A 24,879-nucleotide genomic window follows, 5' to 3' on the forward strand; every position below is an offset into this window, starting at 1 on the left:
ACCAAAAATAAAACTGGAAAAAAATGTAGCTGAAATGAAAAAGGCAATGGAAGATGGACATAGGGTTCAATTCAATAATCATACATTAGGCACTTGCTACATGCAAGGCACTATGACAAATGCTGAATGCTACAAAGAATCTACTTTCAGGGAGTCTATAATTTAATGAAAGGAAAGATATGCACATAAATGACTATGATTCCAAGGTCAAGAGGGAAGATATGCCAAAATGGTGGGAAAATTTTGAGGAGGGTGAGACTACTTTCAGCTGGGGAAGTGAGGAGGGGCTGAGAAGAGTCAGAATGCATTCAGGAGTTGACATGGCTTGTGTCTTGAAGGATGTGAGGGACTTTAACAGGTCCTGGAGATGAGAGATGTCTATTCCTAGTGTGAAGGAACAGAGAAAAAAAACAGGATAAGAACAAGTGACTGAGATTAGTTCAGTTTAGCTAGAATGTAAATTATGTGTAGGTGACTTGTATGAGGAAATGATAGTTTGGACTTGGAAAAAGAGATAGATTGTTGTGAATTCCTATAGATATTGTAGATACTGCAAAGCCATCCATTCATAATGAGCAAAGGAAGCACTATGGTCATGTAAAAGGCAGAGTGAAATGATGAAGAGTGCTAGAAGGAAAAGCCCTAAGTCCAAGTTTCAGTCATGCCTCATATTTACTGTGTGAACCTTGAATCCCTCACTTGTCTGCCTCAGATTTCTCATGAAAGAAAAATGGAAGGGACAGAGCCAAGATGGTGGAGTAGAGGAGTATATCGACAAGGCAAAATTCACAGCACCAAGGGTGACTATGAATATGCCAACATAGTTCTGAATCACAAAGTATAACAGACTCTCCATGTAGAAAGCAGAAGAAAAACATCTATTCAGACACCAGAAATCCAAATCCCAACATCAGAAAGCCAAATCCATCATAGTAACCAAGAAGTCAATGCACATTAGCACTGCAAGGGACAATGCCATTCCCAAGTCTTTCTCTCCCCCCCATCCTACCTTCCCACAAACAAACACTCACAGGACTAGCCATGCCTGCCTGTGTCCTCTCTCCTCCACCCCTAACTGTTCTTACCAACTTCCTTCCAGTTCTGCTCCTCCCATTCAGCAAACTTGTCCTACCACACATGACTTAGGCTTCCATGTGATTTAAGCACGTTATACTATTAATGAATGGGAAAGATCTTCCTATTTAAATTATCATTACAAGGAAACAGATAAAATCTCTCAATATTTTCCTTCAAACAACTTGAAAATAATGTCTTAAATCATGGTCTGAAGCAGGAGAGCCAGGCAAAACAGGGTGAGACATTTTTTAGCTCAAGAAAACTGAAGAGGTTGGAAAAAGATGTATGTGACATTGAGGCAGAGGCTGGCTTGGAGCCCACATGACAGTACCAACAGCTGTAAGCCTTGAAGCCAATTTAACAGTGACAACAGCAGCTTTGGCAGCTCTCAGCCCAGAGATAGTAAGCATATCAGGTAACTGGTCAGATAGAGATTATGTTGAACACTTGTGCCAGAACTAGGTACAGGACCAGGTGCTGTTTGGCAGTTCTATTGCCTATACATATTTCCAAGTCAAAGTTCTAGTGTAGAAAAGAACACTTTTATTCACAAGGGAACAAGGGAATAGGTAAGGACCAGAGCACAGGAAAAGAGAGCAATGATCACATCTCTCCCAGATCATACCAACCTGGAAGCTCCAAAAACTTCCAAACCCCCAGAATTAGCTCTGAAAACAGCAGTGTGAAAAAACCCTGAGAACAGTGCTACCCCACTCCCCGCACAGAGGTCAACTTTAACATAACATTCAGTCAAGAAATAGTCTAGAAAAATTAGCAAATAACAACCACAACAAAAATAACCTGACCATAAAAAAGCCATAAGGTGATAGAGAAGATCAAGACACAAATTGTGAAGACAACAGCAATGTTAAAACATCTATAAGAAAAGCTTCAGAGGGGAGAAAAAGTGAATTAGACAGAAACTCAATAAGAATTTTTAAGGAGCAAAAATTTGATTTTAAAAACCAAATACAAGTAATGAAGGGGGGAAATGGGAAAAGAAATAAGGGCAGTGCAAGATAATTATGAAAAGATAAAAGCTTGAGCAAAAGAGGCATTATAATATGGAAGAAAATACTTAAAAAAACAGAATTGGCTAAAAATGAAGAAAATAGTTAAAATTTAAAATTGGGTAAGTGGAATCTAAGGATTCCATGAGACATCAAGAAACAATAAAACAAAGTCAAAAGAAAAAAAAGAAGAAAATTAAAATATCTTATTGGAAAGACTAACCTGAAAAATAGTCTGAGGAGAGATAATTTATGAATTATTTGGCTGCCTGAAAGTCATGTGCAAAAGAAAGAACCACAACATTATATTTTTAAGAAATTTAAAGGAAAATTGTGCTGATATCTTATAACCAGAGGGTAACCTAGAAATCGAAAGAATCTACTGATCACCTCCTGAAAGAGATCCCTAAATGAAAATTACCAGGAATATTATAGCCAAATTTCAGAGTTCCCATTTCAGACTTCTCATGAGAAATGAGGAAAATTATATCTGTCTACTTCACAGGGTTGTTGTGAGCAAATTGCTTTGTAAACTATGAAACACTATTTTGAGTTATTATTATAGTTAGGATGAGGAATTTGCTCAGAATAACCCTGATCAATCCTTTCTTCAAAGACACTTTGAAATAACAGAAGAGGAAGGTGGCAGTGCTAAGAAGATATTGTGAAGATCTTCTCTTTTATGGAATTAGAATGACAGTTTGTCATTGCCTGGAAAAAAATGGTCATGCCCCCAAGGAATCTGGTAAAGAGAAAGATGCTACCTTTTGGAAATAGTGGACTCAGAGACAATTGTGAAGTATGACCTCTGGCAGCAGAGAAAATGGACAATCATGGAGAAAGACTAACTCAAGAGAAGATTGCTGTTTGATTTTATCAGATGGCAGTAAGGGAAGGAGCAGTCTCCTCACTTCCTCACTCACTCCCTCTAACCATCATATCTTGTAGCATAACCTATAGGTCCACTGAGGCCGTAAAAGAGATAGTGGAGGCAAAGGCGGGTCTGAGGAGAAGGACTGTTGACTGCAAAGAAGAGAGCCAGTTATGGAAACAAAAGAGAATTTATCCCTATAGTCAGGTCTTAAACTATGTAGATCTGATTGTGTCAACCTCCTCAGCTTCCTCAATCAACTCCAGTGGCTCCCCATCACCTCCAGGATCAAATACAAAATCCTCTTTTTAAAGCCCTTCATAACCTAGCCCCTGTGACCTTTCTAGCCTTTTTACATCTTACTTCCTGACTGATCCAGAGACACTGACTTCAGTACTGCTCCATGCACAAGACACTTCATTGCTCAACTCCAGGAAATTTCTTTGGCTATCTTCCATGCTTCCCCATCTCATCTTTGCTTACTGGCTTCCCTGGTTTCCTTTAAATCCCAGTTAAAATCCTATATTCTATAGGAAGCTTTTCTCAACCATTCTTAATTCTAATATCTCCCTCTGTTAATTATTCCCTACTTATCCTGTATATAGCTTGTTTGTATATATGTGTTTGTTGTCTCCTTTATTAATGTAAACTCCCTGAGGATTGTCTTTTGCCTTTTTTGTATCCCCAGTGCTTTGCATCATGCCTGGCATATACTAAGCAATTAGTTAATAAGTGCTTATTGGTTTATTGATTGATAAGCTGAACAACTTGTCCAATACAGAAGCTATACTTGAGGGGAAGAAGCAGAAAGACACTATGAGGAGAGAAAGGACCTTTGGGTCTCACAGTGTCAAAGACCTTGGGCATATGCATTTTCTATATTTATACCTCCTAAAGCACCTTGTAGTTATATGGCATACTCATCACTTCTGGAGAATGGATTTGTGGGAGAATGTGCCCCAAGTCCATGAGAGAGAGGGAAAATATTTTTGTAGTCATAATTCCTACTGTTCCATCTTAGCAACTGTCTTTGTTTGAGCTAATTATATTTACTGGCTAATGACAATGATAAGGTTGATGGTAGGGGGTGGTATTGTGAGATAGCATGTTATAGTGTTAATAGCATGAACCTGCAGAGTTCCTTGAATTTGAGGTAATAGTCCCTCCCTAGGAATTCAATCTAAAACCTAGGAATGCCAAGCTAGCAGGGTGGGTAGCTTCCTATTATTAAGGAATAACATAAATAGAATAGGGCATTAAAAAAAACTTCTAGGGCAAAAGAGCGAAAGATAAATGGGAGAGAAGAGGGACTGAAAACAGGGGCATCAGTGATTACTTTATGTCTATATCCCCAGACCCTAGCACAGTGCCCAGATCACAGCAGGTACTTAAATGTTAACTGATTGAGAAACAAGTAGAAATTCAACAAGGGTGGTGGTAGCAGAAGTGGAAAGACAGAAGCTTAGTACAGTGTATTGAATATAGCAGGCACCTGGTGGATATTGGTTGAATTGAATTGAATCACATTGAGAATTTAAAGGAAGTATGGAATGGGATATGTTTATATGTACATATATATGTATATATGTGTGCATATGTATGTATATATATACATATATATATATATATATATATATATTTAGGAACATGTATATATTTATACAAGTGTGACAAAATCCTGAGTGGAATAATTCCCAGCTGGTTCTACTGATACTGGATAACTTTTGAGTTCCAACTCCTCAAGACCTTAGCTTGAAAAGGCCAAGGTCCCCCATTGCATCCTGGGCCATCTCCAACTGTTCTGATCTTTACCTTCTCATTGAACCCAGATGACTCTGGAAGAGAAAGTAAGGCTGGTGACTTTGCACAACCCTCCCTCACTTAAATCCAATTCACTTGCATGTCATGGCATCACCTCCTTGATGTCATGGTGTTCTTCAAGAACTAAGGACAAGCCACAGCAGATGCAACCTCTGAACTGAAGAGGGATTCTTCTCTAAATGTCCTCCTGAGATTTCTGGCCCTTCTCCTTTTGCATCTCCAACACTGCTCCTCCCTCTCATTACCATGGCAATGCCCCACACCTGTAGAGGCCAACACTGTGAGGGAATCTCAGGAAACAAAGAATGTATTAATTTTGTAAAGTACAGGTATGTAGTCATTCATTACTTACTCCATCCAACTTGTCTTGGCTTGCAACATCACTCAGTCTCTTCTGGGTCCTTCCTGCTTTACCTCAGGGCACCCAGTATCTAATGATTTGGCATACTCCTGATTTTTCTGTAAGTTCTCTCTTACTTTTACCATGGAATCACCGACTATTAGAGACAGAAAGAACCCCAGATATAATTTCCTTAAACCCTTTCATTCTGAAAACAAACAAAAAAAACAACTAAGGCCCAAACTGCTGAATAGATTTGCCTCAGTCACACGTAAATGTCAGAGTCTGGACTTGAATTCAACATGTGGATTTCTCTAGGGTTTGGGACACATGGTATAAAGCATCTGTTCCTGTGGATTATGTCACTCAGTCCTTACTTACATGAATTCTGCAAGGTACATAGACCATCTATTCATATTGACCATTTTATAAATGAGAAAACAGACTCAATGAGAAGTGATAGAGCTAGGAATCAGAACCAAGATGTCCTATTCCCATTCCAACTTTCTGGCTGCCTTATCTCCAACAAATATTAGCACAGAACCTGAGCACATCTACAGCTTTTTGATTACTGTGACCTTTGCCAAAATTCACCTTGGGAAGGAACATTTGTTTATTGCAGTTTTTCTTTCTTCCTGCAGAGCCTGTCAATAGAGGGTTGGGGTCTTTGAAAATGGGACTTCTTTGTCTTTATAGGAATGGGATGACATAAGAGTACTCTGGAATTTGGCCTTTATTTCCATTTAGAGGCAATAGTATGGCATAGTAGGACACCAGGAGTTGATAGATCCTGATAATTGAGTTTGACACCTTAAAAATACAGTATGAGGCTGATTTTCAGAAAAATAACCATATAGCTATTTCCCTAAAAATAAAACGTGAGGCTAGGGGAAGGTGGGGCTTTGTATCTTTGGGTTTTCATTTTGTTTTGTTTTTATTTTTTGCTATATGAAATTGAATATACTAGTTTCCTTAAAATTCTAATGAGAAGGACTTTTAAGCTTAAGTATTCTTCTATTTTGTGAGACAGATCAAAGTAACGGAGCCAGAGTTGGGAAGATATGAGTTGATACCCTCTATCAAATGGTTGCTCAGCTGTGTGACCCTGAGCAAGTCATTTACTCTCAATCTCAGCTTCCTCATTGATAAAATGTGGATAAAAATAGCACCTTCTTCACAGGGTTGTGATAAAGACCAAATGAGGTACAAATGAAGTAGCCCATGTAAAGTGCATTGCAAACCTTGAAGTATTATGTGAATACTCATAGTTAAGGTTTTTAATATCCCTCACATAGTAGCTGAAAAATATTTATCAAATTTAATTGAAATTCAAAATATTCTAAAGGCAGGAAACAGATTTTAAGTGTTTCTTCTCTTTTCCTCCATCACACACACATGCACGCACAAACATGCACAGCAATAAACGAAATCAGATGAGCTTTGGTCATAATCATGGTCATCATTTTCATCAACAAAAAATTGTTTATAGATCCATTTTAGGTTATTTTACTCAATAATACTATGGATTCTTAGGCCAGCAGGTATGGAGGATCCAGAGGCATGGAGATACATCATATTGATATAGCACTTTGAGTTTTACGAAAACTTTCCCCTATAGAATCCTGAAATTAGTTATTGAAAATTTTATCTCCATTTTAAAAATGAGGAAACTGAGTTTTGCAAAATTAAAGTAACTTATTCAAGGTCACACAGCTAGTAAATGACAACATTAGAATCTGAACCTGTATTTCAGATGGAATCTTCTGCTTTTTCTTCCCATACCATCAGAATATCCGAAATAAAAGGTTTCTCTCTCTCTCTCTCTCTCTCTCTCTCTCTCTCTCTCTCTCTCTCTCTCTCTCTCTCTCTCTCTCCTCCCTTCTTTCTGTCTCTGTCTATTTCTGTCTCTGTGTCTCTCTCTGTATTCTCAGTGCCAAGTGCATTATAGGTGCTCAATATTTGCTTGTGGATCGATGCTCTTGAGGGGCTCATGATCCAATATATCTTTACATTAAAAAAAGAATGACGTGTAGAAGGAACATTGAAATGGGAATTAGGAGACCTAGATTCTAATCTTGACTCTGCCACAAAGTAGCTTTGTAGCCTTGGATATGTCATCTAAACTCTAGATCTCAATCTCCTCATCCTTCTATTCTCATCAAGATGATCAGGTTCTCCTCATCTATTGTTACACAAAGAGCACATGGATATTTCTGTTTCTAAACTGCAAAAGATTCTATAATTATGAACTCATGTCTCAATAACATGATACAGATTAGAAAGTATGTTAGACTCAGAATCAAAAGAGCTGAGTTCTAGCTATACCTCTTACTAATTGTATGACCTTGGGTAAATCATTTCCTATTTCTAGGTAGTTTTTACCTCACCTGCACAAAGTGAAATTTTATCTAGGTGACTTCTAAGGCCCCATAAATTGTCTGATAATCAGTAAGCAATCATGTTATTTATTCTAATGACCCAATAACACCTTCTTCCCTAAGCTACCTGTGCTTTTAGGTCAATAATAAGCTAGTCCAGAGGCCAGTGGTGAAGGGAGTGATAGAATGAGAAATATTACCATATAATGATCAGTTTTAGAAATTGGGGGTAGGAGATGGGCAGGGGTAGCATTTAACCTGGGCAAAATGAAGATTAAAATTAAATTTCTGATTAAATTTGTGAAGTCAAACTGTATAGTATCTGAAGTTTCTCTGAGATTCTAAGGTCTTAACCAGACTTCTGTGTAGTTCTCATGTCAAAACAACACCCTAAAACACTGTTCACATTCCTATAACCATTTCCTTGTGCCTCTGGTGGGAAAGGGGAGGAAAAGGTCAGAAAACTTCCATTCTCAAAAACCTCTCTGGTCCTTTAAATTTGGAAGATCATGATCCCTTTATAAATGGTTTAGCCGCAAGAGGGCTAAACCTGAAACAAACCCAGTTCCACTGTATATTTCCAGATCGTGACAGGTATTAAGGATGAGTAACAGCTTCTGAGGCAACTCCTAGGCCCTTTCTCCTTCTTGAATATGGAACTCCAGGGTCACATTCTTCCTAGAGATTATCATGAGTTGCCAGAAGAATTCTGAAGCCTCTCTTTGGCCCTATACATTTTTCTAGCACATAAAACCAGAATAATTGCTATGAAGCGTATATATTCCCAAAAATTTTATGGCAGAAATGTACATGATTCAGTTTGTTAGTCACCTCTTTATTATAGCAAGTATCAGTTCTTAACGTTACACATCAGTTCTTGAAATGGCTTATTAGATTGTCCAAAACTAAAATCACGGGTGATGCATTTGGAAAAGTATGTAAGTGTGATAGACTATTAGACTTTGTTTGCTTTTTCCAGAATCCAAATTTTGCATTCTGTCAGCACAATTTCACTTGGGTTATAATGCCCCATTACTCCCACATTTACTCTGACTTTTGTCAGATTAATCACTGCACACTTTAAATATAGTTAGAAGTTATATGGAGGTAATCTATTTTTTAATAGCAAACAAGCAGATAGGATATTTATAGCAGTTTCATTTTTGTTAAAATATTGTAAACACTTATTATGAACCCAACAGACCATTCTTGGATATGGATTAGTGGAATATCAGCCATTAGCTCAACAAAATTACTAATTTTCCAGCACAGCTGCTTAGATTTGCTGTAGCCACAGCATTTTAAATAAATAAATAAGATTATTGCTGTTAGAAATCATTGATTATTATTTATTACAAAAATAATTACCTTTAATCAATTATCATGGCTAACAAGTGATTTCTTGGGGATCATTATCTAATTATTATTAAACATCTGAGTGGAGATGACATATGCTATTCATTGTTTATTATTATTTTTACAAGCACAGATGGCTTAGTACAATCAGTAATACTAATGGACAGTAATCTTTTTTCCTTGATCTAATTGCCATATGAATATATCGAATAATTTTTCTACTTTTGCTAAAGTGATAATGTCATTATAAGTTAAGATGCTGAGTGCAGGAATTTTTCTGCCTTACTGGACCAAAAATGGATAGGAATTAATATTTCCATATGGAGACACAAATCATGATTTTGACAATTATAATGAATTTCCTAAGGACACCTTGCATTGAAATACTTGCTTTTTTACCCACCAACTCAAAGCCAAGCAGTATATTTACTCTTCCCTGCCACTTGCCCCAATTCCTGCATCTTGCCAAATCTATAGTAGGCTATTCCAATAGCAAATGTGAAGACATTAAAATGTGCAGTGGGTGGGGCTACTAATTTTATTTTAAAAAAGAACTAGGGCTCTGAGGATCTTCATCAGATCATGAAAGTTCTCAAGAATGAAAATGAAGATTGTGAATCATTCCACATAATGCATTTATGAAAATATGAAAAATAATTGCATATTCACCTCTGAAAGGAGGAAACTCACTTCAATCCACTTTCCATTAACAATGATGAAGACCAATATGAGCTATCTCTGTGAGCCAGCAAACAGATTTCTGGTCAGAAAAACTGTTGATTCATTCATTCAACTATTTCATTCACTTATTCAGCAAACCTTTTTTAGTGCCTACAATTTAATGCCTACAATCACTATGCTAGGTCCTTGAGGAGATATAAGACCAAGTTTGTGCCTTGAAAGAGCTCACTATCCAATCCAATATTTGGGCCAAAGCCCCCAGACTTTCTTGAGGAATCCAAGTCATCCCTAGGACAGCTATGGATCACTATAGAGCTCCCCAGTCTGCTAGATTTTTACAGGGGTGGGGAACCTGTGGCCTCAAGGCCACACAAGGCCCTCTGGGTTCTCAAGTGTGGCCCTCTGACTGAATCCAAACTTCACAGAACAAATTGCCTCAATGCAAGGACTTGTTCTGTAAAACTCGGACTCAGTCAAAAGGCTGCACCTGATGCAAGAAGTTCATAACCTGACAATTTAATGTGCTGCTGCATTAAGTAGCTAAATGGGCCCAAGGAACACTAAACCACCGACTGATAAGAGATGGTTGCCAAGAAAAGCCATGTAGCAAACATAGAATGACTTACTAGCAAGGATCTGTGAGAGTGAAACCTGGAATCAAATAGCAGCAAAGTGGCCTGAAGTAGCTAGTGTAGTGAGGAGAAGATATTGTCAAGTCAAGGAGTCAGGGAAATGAGTTCAAATCCTTCCTCAGAAGCTTAATTACCATGTGACTTTGGTCAAGTCTCTTACCTTCTCTCAGGATCAGTTCCTCATCTGTTAAAACAGGGATAATATTAGCATCTGCGTCTCAAGGTTTTTACAAGGGTCAACTGAGATTACATCTATAAAATGCTTAGCAAACTTTAAAGTACTATTATAATTATATCAGTTCAGGAATACACACACACACACACACACACACACACACACACACACTCACCGTGGCGAATGTCCTGTTGTTAGGTGGTATCCTGTATAATTATCAGAAAATGAAATCAGTAGTTGCATACATAAACTGTATGACAAAGTCATTGTAGAATATAATTAGTGATTTCATTAGTGTGATGGGAACCCTAAAGCAGGTCCTTGGATGATGTAAGAATTCAAGTATTGTATGCTTAAAGATGACAAGTGTAAAGGAGAAAGAGAAGGAGAGGAGAGAAGGGAAGAAGGAGAAGAAAAGAAAAGAATAGGAGAGAGGAGGAGAGGAGGGAAAGGGGGAGTGGGAGGGGAAGAAGAAAAAAAAGAGAGAAGGAGGGGGAAGGGTCAGGGAAATACACAGTTATTATGAAAAATCAAACTGATGAATATTCTAAACCATTCCAAAGAGAAGACCACCATCAACTCAGCAAAACTTAAGCCCTAGGAGTTACTTAGAAATTCCTGTTTAATTAACATAATCAATAGACATAGAGCTGTCTCTGCAACCAGGGTGAACCATCCGTGAAAAGATAAGGAAAGAGAATCTAGTGGGGGGTGGGGTAACAGGATGAGATTTTCCTTTCCCTGATCTGTGTAATAAGAAAAAAAATCTTGATAAGGGATATTGGGTCTTTTAGGTTACTGCATCTTTCGTCTGGCTCCAATTAAGGATTTTCATCACTTACTAAAGGAAAAGAAGTGAATTGCAAATGTAAAATATAAAAGAAGTATTTGTATCAATATCATGATCTCTATGATGAGAAAAATAAAGTGAACAATCTCTAAGATCCCTACTAGTTTTAAAATTCTAAGATTTTCATATAATAATTATATTTTATAGAGTTACGATTTTAAATCATCAGATTAGAAAAGGACCATAAATTAGATCTTGACCTAGTGCCTAACTATCTATGCAGCCTTAGGGTGCATAATTCTTTGTTCTACTCTAACTTGCTTAGTATCTGTCCTTTGGTCATGATGGGGATGGGATCTGGACCACAAAAAGGAAAAGACTGAACTTTCCCATGTGGTCCAGTTTCCTACTGTTTGCCTCAGGCACCAGGCCCTTCCCCATTAATCCTTTCACTGTGACCCTCATTGTATGTACCTGTCCCCACATTAGACCATCATTCTGTTCCCAGACCACCCGGCCATTTCTAGATCACATTCAGATCTTTCCCATCTATATTAAAGATCCATCATGCCTCTCTATTCAAGTGCTCAGATTCCTTAAGAGTCTGACCCACTTATCAATGCAAGTCTCACAAATTGGCAGATTCTTAAAATGTCTCCCACTTGACTGTTGAGGTCAAGGAACCATAATGTTGAGGTGTGGGGTGCTCAGGGCCCCAACATACCAACACGCTGGGTCCTGTTGAATGAATTCAACTGAAGTCTTCTTTCAGCCAAAGTAAAACAAAATGTATTAAAGATTCACTATATTGGGCTGACTCTTAAGGAGCCTAATCATTTGTGATGCTTGTATTGACAAGCAGGCCAGATAGAATCTCAGCTAAAATGAATCTGAGCTGGATTGAAGTTGAGCATCTTCATGGAGATGAGATCGTAGGAAAGATCTAGAGGTGGTCTAGTATTTTCTAGAAGGGTGTAAGGAGGATCTTGATGAGACTGGGGTAACTCATGATGTTATCCAGGGTTGGAAAGAGCTGAAGGCAATTGGGAGATACCAGACAAAGGAGGGCTTGGGTGGGAAGTAGGTGCGGCACTCCTGAGGTAACAGACAATGGAGGGCCAGGCTAGGTTAAGGGCAACAGATCTGAGTATGAAAGGCCAGATTAAGTGGAAAGATTCAAAGAGGTTTCCAGAGTCTGTACCCAGTCTTGACCAGTGTTCTAATAAACCTTGTCTTTGGCTGAAAGAAGTCTTGGGTCAAATTCATTTGAGGCAGGACCTGCAGCATTTGCCTTTGAGTTCTGGGGTCCCAGCACCCTTAGACCTCAACAGTCTGCTCTAACTTGATTATTAACTGTTTAGTTCCTGAGGATCTGAGTTCAAATGCTACTTCTGACACATCCTACCTATAGTGTAATGGATAGAGAACTAAACTTAAAATGTGGAAGACTTGAGTTTAAATCCCTCTGAAACTTAATAAGTGGGAAGACCACTTCACCTCTCTCAGTCCAGTTTCCTTATCAGCAAATAAAGACAATCATAATAATACCTATTTTATAGGGTTTTTTATGAGAATTAAAAAAGATAACAGATATAAAATCTTTTGCAAATATTAAAAAGTATTATAAAAATATTAGTTATTATTAAGCAAGCCACTTAGTCTGTTTGGGTCTCTGTTTCCCCCTGTATAAAAATAAGGGGAAGGGGGTCAAATTAGTGTCTGTCCTCAAGGTACCATTCGGAATCTATGATCCTCTTGCCCTCTGGCTTCATTCTATTTTCATTCTTGAAGTTTGTAATGCACTAGATCTAAATACCTGCATAATGAAACCTTTGTCTTGCTTCTGGTACCACTTCCTGCTTCACGGTACCTTCCCTGACCAACCACACTAAGTCCTCTCTCCCTACTCATGTATCCTGATGGTCCTTTGTCTGCCTCTGTCCATCATCCTTTCCCATCTTATCTTATATCTTATGTGTTTGTATAGATGTCCTATACCCTTGAATAGATTTTTAACTCCTTGAAGAAAAGAACCTTTTTTCTCTCTCTTCTTTGTAGTTTAACAAATTCTTATTCAATGGAATTCATTTAGTAACTCATGATGAGGCTATGATCAGTTATTATGTATCACTTACATGCTTTTCTACTATAGAATTTGTCAATTTATGAGTAATTGAAGCAGCCTTTTGTTTTTAAAAACAGCATGATGTAGGGGAAAGAATATTGAATTGAGAGTTTAAGACTACGGATTCAAGTCCCGACCCAGATACCTACTACACATGGGAGTTTAGACAAGATACTTCACCTGTCAAGGTCTGTTTCCCCATCTGTAAAATAAGGGCGTTCCATCAGATGACTTTAAAGGCTCCTTACAACTCTCAATCCTATGAGAATAGTAATGCAGAAAGAAAAAAAAAAAAGGACCAGCAACTTTATTTTTAATTGAAGGAGTCAATAATAATTCAAAAATAAATAGAATTTTTAAGAAATAGTTATTTTATTTTGTAAAATCTTAACCCAGAGTTTGGCATGGAAATGTGACTCTAGAATCCTGCCTGGTTGTGTGTGTGTGTGTGTGTGTGTGTGTGTGTGTGTGTGTGTGTGTGGATGTGTGTGTGTTGGGGGAGGTTTGCCTCTAAAATTCCAAAAAGAATTTTGTAATGCTCATTTACCAAGAACAAAGCTATATTTATTTAAATTGTTGAAATGTGGACCTCATCCTGTATAACTCCCACTGAAATCCTGTAAATCCCCCAGACAAGTCACACCCTTGTACTACTTACTCTTGTAGTAAGTGCAGCAATGCTTACTGTAAGCTCTGACTCAACTGGCTGACGGGAGATCACTCACTCAATTCTCGTTGCTTTCCTGTCTAAGATGTATGCACATAATATCAGTTCATTCATTTTACCATTGAAAACAACAAAAGACAGAGCAAGTTTCTGACCCCATGCAGTGCAAAAATGTATACCTTGAAATTTTTGAGTGAAAATTGCCAGTTTGGGTGAAAAATGCCAGCCATCCTGACGAACAAAGCTGCCTATTGTTCAATGGACAGTATAGGCCAAGCCTTACCCTTCCTTAGTGTTCATACTAAATTGTCTTCCAGGATTTTCCTTATTTTTCTGAACTTGAATCCAAAATGACATATAAGTTCAGATCTCCCTGTTTCACAGTCTCCTTCTCAGCTTGATTAACTGCCAGGATCAGTTACCAATAAAGAAAATAACCAAATACCTCTATGGTGTAATAGGGTGCCAAGAAATCCCTCTTCCCCTGTTCAAGTAGCTCCACTACCAGCCTGTCATAGAGAGATTCATTCTTTCTTGAGTGCTTTTCAGGCTTAGATAGTCTATGGTTAATTAAAATGAAAATATCCCTAGAAGAGATAGATAATCCAAGAACTGTTATCAGCTTCTGTTTTAATAGAGAAGAATTGTGTACTGAAAGTGAGATTGAGGGTGCCCACACTAAGGGGGCTAAGAGAAGGGAAAGTCTGGTTGAAAACAGAACATGGGAGACTTTCTAAAACAAATTTCACTTTTGGTACTTTTTCTGGGAGTGAGGAGAGAGTACAAAAGAGAACAAGGAAGTTGCCTACTATCTAGCTTAGGGGATGTTTGCCTGGATCACTTTGAAGAGGTCATCCAGTATTTATTGTCTCAGACAAAAGTAGGGGTGGTGAGTGATCCTATAAATAGTGGGGTAAGATGGACCTTTAACATCATGGATGTTAAAGTGTGAGGGAGTGGAGACCAAGATTTTAGACATAAGGGGTTTGCTGTAGGTCTAAGCCATCCTACAGAGTAGCCCCTCCCCATATTTTCCAAGAGCCCCACCAGAAGTAACACTCACCCCACCCCCGACCCAACATCCTCGCTTCTAGACCAACCCTCGTAGTCATTGTCCAGAGGAATAGCCCTTATGGAAATGTGACCTGGAGACTGCGCCTGGAAAGATGTCCAATGAAAACCCAGAAAAATAAGCTGTCACTACCAAAATCCTTGGCCTCACTGTTGGGTGTAAGGATATGGCTTCATCAAAGAAAATGACACTCGAGAAGATACTTGTATGCCTTGCCACTGCACCCTAAGGACCATTGGGCCTTTTGATCTGAGTTGAATATCAAACTTGTTACATTTGTTGCCTTCTATTCAAATTCAAACTCCAGAACAAAAGTTGTTTTGCTTTTCTCCTTGTATCCCCAGTTGTTAGTGTTTTGCTTTAGCACGTAGCATGTTTTCTGTCCAATCTGCCCAACCCCACTTATTGATCAATTTATTCCTAGGCTTGCTTCCCCATCATTCCTTTTCTTTAATTCTGTGCATCTCAGGCTGTAATTCACCTTTTTCTCTTTTCTCTTTCCAAATTTAAAAGGCCCTCTCCCCTTCTTTCATTTAGGTCAAGTAGGAATGGTTACTTCTAGGTTCTAATAGAGTCTTTGTGTACACAAAGGACTGACATAAGACTCAGCTACATTTCAGAGGAACAGCAGACTCAGTCTTCTCTGGGCATTTCATCAAAGGAATTGGGGAAGGACTCCTGGGACATGCATTGAACAGCGGTAAAGGGAGAGGGAACTTCCGGAGTCTGCTCTCCCCTCTTCCCTCACCAGCCTTAGTCTTACCTGTATCTGCAACTGCACTGGGAACTGCATTTGTCAGATAGGCAGCTGCCTGTAAAATGAGGGCTAGAATAAGTCATTCTTAAGTGTCCTTCCTTCTAACTCAGTGCCATGGATCAGTGCATGATCCCAGGCTTGGGAGAAAAGGAGCAATTTTATGCAGTATTGGTGAATAGGGGAAAGGAGAGAAAAAGGTAGGGAATACAACCAGTATGTGGAGTCAGTGAGGCAGCAAGATATAGGGGGGAAAACATTGTAAGTGGGTATCAAAAGATCTCATTTGAATTTTGGTTTTGGCTCCTCACTGGCTGTATCACCATGGACAAGTCAGATGACTCCTCTAAGACTCAATTTACTCATCTATAAAATGAAGGGTTTAGGATAGGTCCTTAACCTAAAGTTGATGAAATTATTTTTTTAGAAATATTTCAATATTTTTATTTCAATAGAATTTTCCTTATTATCTTATACATTTAGAAACATTATTCTGAGAAGGGGTATAGAGGCTTCACCAGATCATCGAGGGTCCATGATACAAAAATGGTTAAAAATTCCTGAGTTAGATGATCTCTAAGATCCCTTAAGACTTTCTTTGATTTTGTAGGAGAAATTATGCTCTGCTAAGACAAATGTGAAACGTCTAGGTATTGTTACCTATATAAGTCATGGATTATCTGGATGAAGTTATTTTCTAACAGCATCAACCATCTTCTAAGACTCTGTATTCATTTTAATAAATAGTAAACTGAAAAAAGTACAGAGAAGTGTTTTAGTGTAAGGGAAATAATGTGGAGGAGTGAGGACAGGGCTCATGATAGATAGAGATCAGGCCTTAATTTTAGGAATGCCTTGTTATCAGTCCCATCTCTGACATATAAGGCTATATGACCCTGGCAAGTCACCTAACCTATTAGTGGCTCCAGTCAACTAAGTCTAGTTGCAGAGAAAGTATTGATTTGTGCAAGAGGGAGGTTTTTGTGGGGAGTTCTCAATGAAATCTTAGGTTCACTCAAGTCAAATAAATAAGTAATATTGAAGCCCCATGCGTTCCATTCAAATTGCCCCTCCCCCACATTATCCTCTGAGAATCTTAAAAAGGTCAGAAAGAATCATAATGTAAATATGTCTTGTTTCAGAAAGGCAGGGGAAAAACCCAAGGATCTCCTCTTCAGGTGATGTTCATCTTCATTCAGGGAAAAAACCTCTCTAAACTAAACTAAATAACATACATACACACACAAACTACTCAGTAAATTTCTTAAGGGATTTTAGAATCATTAGGGCCTCTCAAAGGTGCAACGTCTTCTTTCTAAGCCCTCAAAACAGGGACATTCAGCCAAATTCTTATCAGTATGCCCTACATCAATGGCCTGGCTTCTTTCCAGTACTCCTACACCCTGGAAGATTTGCTGGAGAAATAATATTACAGCATATTATTAAGCATTTTTCAAAAGTGAATTATTTCTTTGGCATTTCCAAACAAGTGCAGCCCACAGGTTTTCCAACAGGCTACATTTCTAGTACTGTGAGTGGCTCAGAAATGCAGCTGAGTATCTGGAAGTCAGTTCTCAGTACCGGCTGAAATTGATTGTCTATTTTTTCATCTCTCCTTCCCCAAAGCATTTTAATTAGTCCCAATCACCCCAGGAGAGGATTGCAGCAAACACTGCATTGACTCTGAAGGCATAGGCTGTATCTAAATGTAGCAGAACAACTGTATAATGGAAAAGATATTTCTGGCCATTGTGCCAGTCCATCCAAATTTCCCTTTGATTGATTCAGCTGCAATGCATCAAGGCTGAGGAAGGAGATTTCAAGAATCTATCCTGGTTGAAGCAAGCCAAACTGGCTTGCCATGTGTTGCAGTTGTCTTGTTTTCCATGACTTAGCTGCTCTTGAAAATCTACTTTCCTAGTGATGGAAATATTCAGTTAACTGACCAAATTTTGAAGGTATCCTCTTAGAAAAAGCTAAGGAGATTTGCAGTGATTGCCTAGATATTGATTTCTCTTTTAGTTCTGGGTGCATCGCTACTGGCATTTAATAAGAATATATTGTCAGTGTATTCTACGAACCATGAGATCTCAGGCACTGGAAGACCCGTACCAAACCAACAACGTCATACAAAATCTGAAAATCTTGTAATGCATTTGCTTAGGATAGATGGCCTCTGGTCACCTTTTTATCTTGAAGCATTGGCCCAATCACAATGGTTTACTGAGATAAATTTAGTTGACGATTTCTTTTGCAGATTCTGCAGCTCTTCACAGAAACACTGCTGTCTTTATCACTCTTTTCCAAGGAAATTTGTTTTTTTTTTTATCTGACCCTCCAAAGTATTTTATTCTATGTGCAGATATTGGTGGCAGGATGTTTGAAAATTCCCTGGCATAGGGACAGGGCTATCTTTCTAACAAAAATAAGCAAATCACTAAATGTTTCAGGGGAAGAAAGAAGTTGGAAAATAGCTCTCGACTTAGAAGAACTGATTTGAATCAGAAATCTGGTCTTTCTTATTATAGTGAAGTCATTACTGTTCCATATTCAAATGTGATTAGAAAGCATTTTCAACATTGTGGGTATGGGGGAAGACCAGTTTCCCGTTGAGGTAAATGGCCCCAGCTGCCTTTTAGCAATCTGAGACCAAAACAGGCAGAATCTGGAATTTTTACTCCCAATTTTTTTTTAATCCTAACAGCCATTCTAGCTGGAATTATGTTATTTGGGGAGTAGGGGTGGAGAAGATTGTTATTTATTTGTTTTCTTCCTCTCAAATGATGCTATTAACCTCAGAAAGAAAGCAAACTCAGAAATGAATCCTGAAAAAGATTTAGTAAGTGATTCAAAAATGGAAACCGCAGATCAGTTACAGATACAAAGATACAGATGCAAAACTGTCCAGATACAAAGCAGGAGCAACTAACCCACAGCCCTGCCATATCATTGTGGGCGATAATTTAAATATGGAGTAGTAATATAAAGAGAAGCTAGGTGGCACAGTGGATAGTATGCCAGACCTGGGGTCAGAAACTCATATTCCTGAGTTCAAATCTTATCTCAGACACTCACTGGCTTATATGACCCTGGACTGGTCACAGCGCGGTTTGCCTCTTTCACTCTCTGTAAAATGAGTTGGAAAAGGAAATGACAAACCACTTACATATCTTTGCCAAGAAAACTCCAAATTGGGTCAAAAAGTGTTGGACAGGACTGAACAACAAAGATTAGCATAATCATTTACTTAAGTTTAATTTACAGGATACTATTCAAGCTCCCATTTCAATAAGACACTTATTCTTGCTCGATTTCTACTTCTTTATATGTAAAATAGATAGAAATGTATATGAGTATAAGGACAGGGTATAGAAGGCTTCTTAGGACCCTTCCACCTCTAGCCCTATAATCTTAAGATACAGTAATCTTGTGATGAGCAAGGCACTCTGCAAAGAACTAGATCATTCTGTAGACTTGTTAGCACCACCCATCTGTTCACATGCTCAAAATCCTGAATTTTGCTTTGTAGTGATACAAGTTCCATCACCCTTGACAAAGAACTAAAGTTTCTTGTGTTCCTTCCCCGTGATCTTATACCTGACAACCTTTTCCTCTATTTCATATTCAATTAAAATAAATTGCAGGTATCTACGTGAGTGCTGTTTAAACATTGTACTATGGGACATGAATGCCTTACTCCAACTCATTTGCCATCTCAGAGCATCAGAAATGTGATGGTCCAGGAGGCTTGGAAATAAGATGGGACATGGCTAAATGACTCAATTAGGCAGGCTTAATTGGGGTACCTTTAAAAGAACCAAGAAGTAAAAGTATTTTCTTCTAGAGAAGGTGATGAATTGTGGGATTAGAAGAAAGGTGAGAACTCAGCCCTAGGGCAGACCCTGGAAGCTCTTTCAAAAGACTGGAGTTCTCGCCTTTAAGGGGTGGAGTAAAGGCAGTGGCCAAAGGAAGGGATATAAAAAGACCCCACAGATCAGGGCTAATATCTTTTGCTTCTAGAACTCTAAGGGAAGAGCTAGCATTATCTCTCCTGAGTGGAATATCTGAGAAGACAGGAATCAGAGGCCTAGGATCGCAAATGCAAGAGACTTAATTGAAAACCTCAAAGCAGATCTCACTTGCTCTGTCTGCTGCTTCACTGACCCAGTGACTGTCCAATATGTCCATAGCTTTTGCACAGTGTCTTCTCCAGTGCAGGGAGGCAGCCAGTGAAACTTTAACCCGCCCAAAGAGCAGAAGAGTCATCAGATAGAGTGACTTGGTGCCCAACAAGAACCTGCAGAATCTGTCCATCACAGAAAAAATGCTGAGACCTCATTTCCTGCAGTGCATGGCTACCTGTGGTCACTGTGGGGGAAAAGAGAAGTTCTTCTGTGAAGAAGACAAGAGAATCCTCTGTGATTCCTGTTTATTAGCCCCAGAGCACAAGGATCATCAAGTCCTTCCCTTGAAAGCAGCTGCTAACAAGTGCAAGGACAAGCTCCAGGACACACTGATTGCCTTACAGAAAAAAGAAAAGGAATTGAAGATGGAGTTGTACAAAGTGGAAAGGGAAGAGTTTTTCTATAAAGAGTATGGCTGCATTTTGAAACAGTCCATTATTTCTGAATATAGGAAATTGCACAAGTTCTTATGGGATGAAGAAAATAAAAACTTTCAAAGACTGGACCAGGAATCTAGAGACAACATGGTCAAATTGGAGGAGAATGAGGCCAAGCTTTCCCAACAAATCCAGAAGCTGCAATGCATGCTTGTAGAAATAGACGAGAATCTGAACAAAGTGCCTTTGGAAATGCTGAGGGATATGAAAGACACTGTGGAAAGGAATAAGCAGCTGCTGCTTCAAGAACCAGAACTGGTTTCTTTTCAGTTGACCACCTGCCCCATCACAGGTTTGAGAGAAATGCTCATGCGTTTCCAGAGGGACATAACTCTTGATCCTGATTCAGCCTATGCTCATTTCATCCTGTCTGAAGACTTGAAGAGGGTCCAGTATGTGAGTATCCCTCAGGACCTGCCTGATAACCAAGAGAGATTTGACTATGTCCTTGCTGTTTTGGGGGCCCAGACCTTCACCTCAGGCAAACACTATTGGAAAGTGGAGATAGGAGATAAAACAGAGTGGGAATTGGGCATCTGCAAAGATTCAGTCAGCAGAAAGGGGAGACTCCCCTCTTCAGCTGAGGATGTAAGGACCCTAAAAGGCTGCATATCTGGAAAGCATTTCTTCCTCTTGAATTCACACAGAGGCTTTCAATTGATGCAGCCAATACACAAAGTAGGCATTTTTCTTTATTATGAAATGGGACATATAGCATTTTATGATGTTATAGACAGATCCTTTATCCACAGTACCTCATATACAGCCTTTGGTGGGCCTCTTCGCCCCTATTTCTCTTTTGGCATGCCTAAGAAAGGAAGTGCCCCTGGATCACTTGTTATCTGTGCCATTAATAATCAGTAAATGGCTGTCAATGGTGCTTATTACTATGGGTGACAATGTAAGTGACCGAAAGTGATACTGAAAATGACTTTCTGTTTATTTGAACTCATTTTGAAATGGTCAATAAAATGATGTATGATTATCAAAACCAATGAGAATAAAGTCTATTTTGTTCATATTTGGTATCCAAAAAATGAGGGCTTAAAAAACAAACAAACCAGTAGCTGATATATAAGCTCCTAAACTGGAGATCAATTGGAAGAGGGGCTGAAAAGCAGCAAGGGAGAAGGACTAAGAGAAAAAAAAAGGGAGAAAACTTTTTTCAAGTAGAGAAGGATGAAGAGGGAAATTTAGAATGATAAATAAACAACAAAGAAACACAGATGAATGAACAAATAAATAAATGAAAGAGAGAATGGTTCCTTTGGATGATGTCCTAGGCTGTGGAAAGTTGATTAAGTTCCATAGTAGACTAAAGAAATTTCCACTCAACCAGGAAATATAAGGCTTCTCCAGAAAAACAAACAAACAAAAAAACAAAAAAATCCAAACACTGTGAATGATTACAATGAAGAAGACTTTGGGCTTGAAGCCTGAGAAAGGTAGGGTCCCAAGGCAGCAGAGAACTCCATGGCTTGGCCTCCAGAGGCTACCATGGAGGAATCGCAGACCCAGTGCAGCCAGGGAAGATGTCTGTGACAGTGATGCTGGACAGCACTGCCTTCAGCTTCAAGAGGCTGCTGGATCAGTGCAAGAACTAGGAGATTGGGCTCCTGAAGGAATCGCTATGCCACCGGCTTATGGTCAGCTCTTTGCTCTGTACTTACTACATAATAACATGAATAATGCCGCTATCTTTGAAAATGAATTCCTCCTCCTGGAAAACCTGCAAGTTCTGAGCTTGGGGGAATCTGGTCAATAGGACAAAGAATCTGGCAGAGAGATTTCTCAGGAATCTATATGACCTTCAGCTCATATCAGTAGTCTGAGACCATTCAGTCCATCATAGAAGCACTAAGAGATGCCACAAGAAGATAAGCCTTTGCACTGGTTTCTCAGGCATATACTTTGATCATTGCTGATGATTTCCCAGCACTTGTTGGATTTCCTCCTCAAAGGTGTCTTAAAACAAGGATAGCAAACTGACTCCACCACAAGAATGGTGATGCCCAAGAAACCAGGCTACCTGGGTGTTTCCTTGAACAGATTTATTCCTTTAGATAGCCCAGTTCCTCTGATCCTCAATGAATTAAAATCAGCCAGATTGACTGACTACATAATGTGATTTTTTTTTGAAAAGTAATCAGAAGACACTTCTGTTCAAGATCAAACTAGGAAATCCTATGCACTAACCATTCTGAAAAAGTAACATTTTCATTGTGTTCTGTTAGCTGAAGCACCTTGACATTCTTTATTAGAACATGGGATAAACTGCATATGTTAGATACATATTTTTTTTGGTCCTTAAACATTGTGCTGAATTTACCATTAAACAGCTTCTTCATCCCATGATATTCATTGATTCAGAGCACAATAGTATTATGTGGTTAGATCTTATTCTGCAGTGATTCCTGATGGGAAAACCTACTTGTCTCTATCAATGCATTTAAAATGTAGTAGGTTGGCAAAGACAATTATTTCCTTATTAGAAAACTGATATGGTAAATCTTAGCTCTTCTCTGCTGATGTTTTCAGTGCAGCTACTGCTGGCAATGAGGAACATGCTGTGACAAGGGACAGAGGCCTTGAAAGTAGCAGATGAAAGATTTCTCAGAGGGGGCATAATTCTGAGTATGAAGGACCTGGTTCAATTAGAGCCATCCACTAAAAAGAAGGGAATTATGAGTTCAAAATTCATTCCCTGGGTGGTGTGATGAGGCATCCTCTTAGGACACCTTCCAGAATGAGAAGTGTATTCCTGCCTCAACCTCTCCCTATTCCTCAAATTCATAGAAAGCTTTTTGATAAGAATGTTGGCATTTGGGCCCCTGCTTTTAGGTCATTCTCAGATTGCAGAGGACAATGGGTGCTGGGTCTAGAGGGAATGATGGGATTATTTTTATTGAGTTTGTCTTTTGATGAAGACTTGCAAGAAAGAAATTACGTTACAGAGGGGACTGAGGTCAAATTGTTGAGCTTTAAGAACAATGCTCTTGAAATTCTGGAGTTTATTGACTCCCTGTTTGGAAGTGTGCAACATTTATTACCCTTATGATTCTATTTAAAAACAGAATTTCACAAATTCATGATGATTTCAGTAGTGCATTTCTTTCAGCTTTTCATGGTGGTGATTGCCTTTTAAGTAAGTTCTTTTTATTTGGGAGTTTCGTTCATTATGGAGACCAGTAGATTCTCATATTTGTAGTAAGATTTCCTTGGCCACACTGCACTACTTATATAGTATTTTTTAAAATGAAACACACTGTGATTTTAAAAGTCAATTAAGCATGTGAGACAATCTCATAGATTATTTATTTGGACCCATTGAAATCCTGGAAGTTTTTCTAAGTGTTGAAGGAAATGTAATTTCAGTGACATTAATGTTTTCACTAAAAAAAAACTGAACAGATGAGTAGAAGGTAGCAAACAGAGGTACGACATTTGACAAAATAAACTTTTGTTGCTGTTTTCTTTTCATACCTTTGTTCTTCCATACATTTCAAAACTGTACTTGTAAGTGACAGTCTACCTCAGAAATTTTGAGTCTTCACTCTTAACAAATGCAATTGCACAGAGAACACTTTCATGCCATACAGTCAAATTTTGTAGTATTCAAAATATATGCATTAACAAAAAAGTAATATAAAATATGTCTCTGGACACACCCCACCTTATATTTTACAACACAGTTGGCTTTTTACCCACCCCTAGCCCCAGCTACTCTTGTTTCCTCTATGTGCAAAACTAAATATTTCTAAAAAATCAAAGAAAAATAAGGCTTTCTTTCTGCCCTCAAAAATATTAGAACCTATGAGGCATGGGTCCTGGAGCCAGGAGGACCTGAGTTTAAATCCAGCCTCAGACACTTGACTTTCTTACTAGCTATGCAACCTTGGGCAAGTCACCTAACCTTGATTGCCTTGTCTTACCCCTAAAAAAAAAAAAAAAGATGATTACCTTCTAGAACAGGTGAGACATGTAAGCAAATACACAAAATATAAAATATAATCCTCCACAATATAAAGGGAAAAGTCGGCTCTGAATGATGATGATGATAATACATATTTAGAGCACTTACCACATATACCCAGAGTTATGCTAAGTGCTTAACAATTATTGTCTCATTTGGTCTTTACAGCGACTTGTGAGGTAGGTGCTATTATTATCCCCATTTTAATGATGGGGAAACTGAGGCAAATAGGGGCTAAGTGATTTGCCCAGGGTCACACAGCTAATAAGTGTCTAAGGCTGGATTTGATTCAGACTCTAGGTCTAGCACTTAAAACCACTGTGACACCCAGGTGCCCCACATTTCTTTGCTCAAATAACTACTTCTAGTTAAAGTCTTGGTTTGTGTTGTTTCCTTATTTTAGTGTTGTGCAACTCTTGAAGACCCATTTGATCCCCCTTGAGATTTTCTTGGCAATGTCATGAATAAAATCCCCAAGAGCCAGCATTTCCAAGTATTTAATAATCAATTTATTATTTGGGTTAGTTAAAAAGAAA

At 38.5% G+C, this 24,879-nt stretch overlaps 2 pseudogenes; both read left to right on the forward strand.

Annotated features, from left to right (window-relative positions):
• The first annotated feature begins 1,398 nt into the window (after positions 1-1,398).
• On the forward strand, positions 1,399-21,234 carry LOC140512254 (probable E3 ubiquitin-protein ligase TRIML1 pseudogene; annotated as a pseudogene).
• A 668-nt stretch (positions 21,235-21,902) lies between these two features.
• On the forward strand, positions 21,903-22,498 carry LOC140512255 (COP9 signalosome complex subunit 8 pseudogene; annotated as a pseudogene).
• The last annotated feature ends 2,381 nt before the right edge of the window (positions 22,499-24,879 follow it).

This window comes from Notamacropus eugenii, chromosome 6 (assembly GCF_028372415.1).
Source record: "Notamacropus eugenii isolate mMacEug1 chromosome 6, mMacEug1.pri_v2, whole genome shotgun sequence".
Lineage (NCBI taxonomy): Eukaryota > Metazoa > Chordata > Mammalia > Diprotodontia > Macropodidae > Notamacropus > Notamacropus eugenii.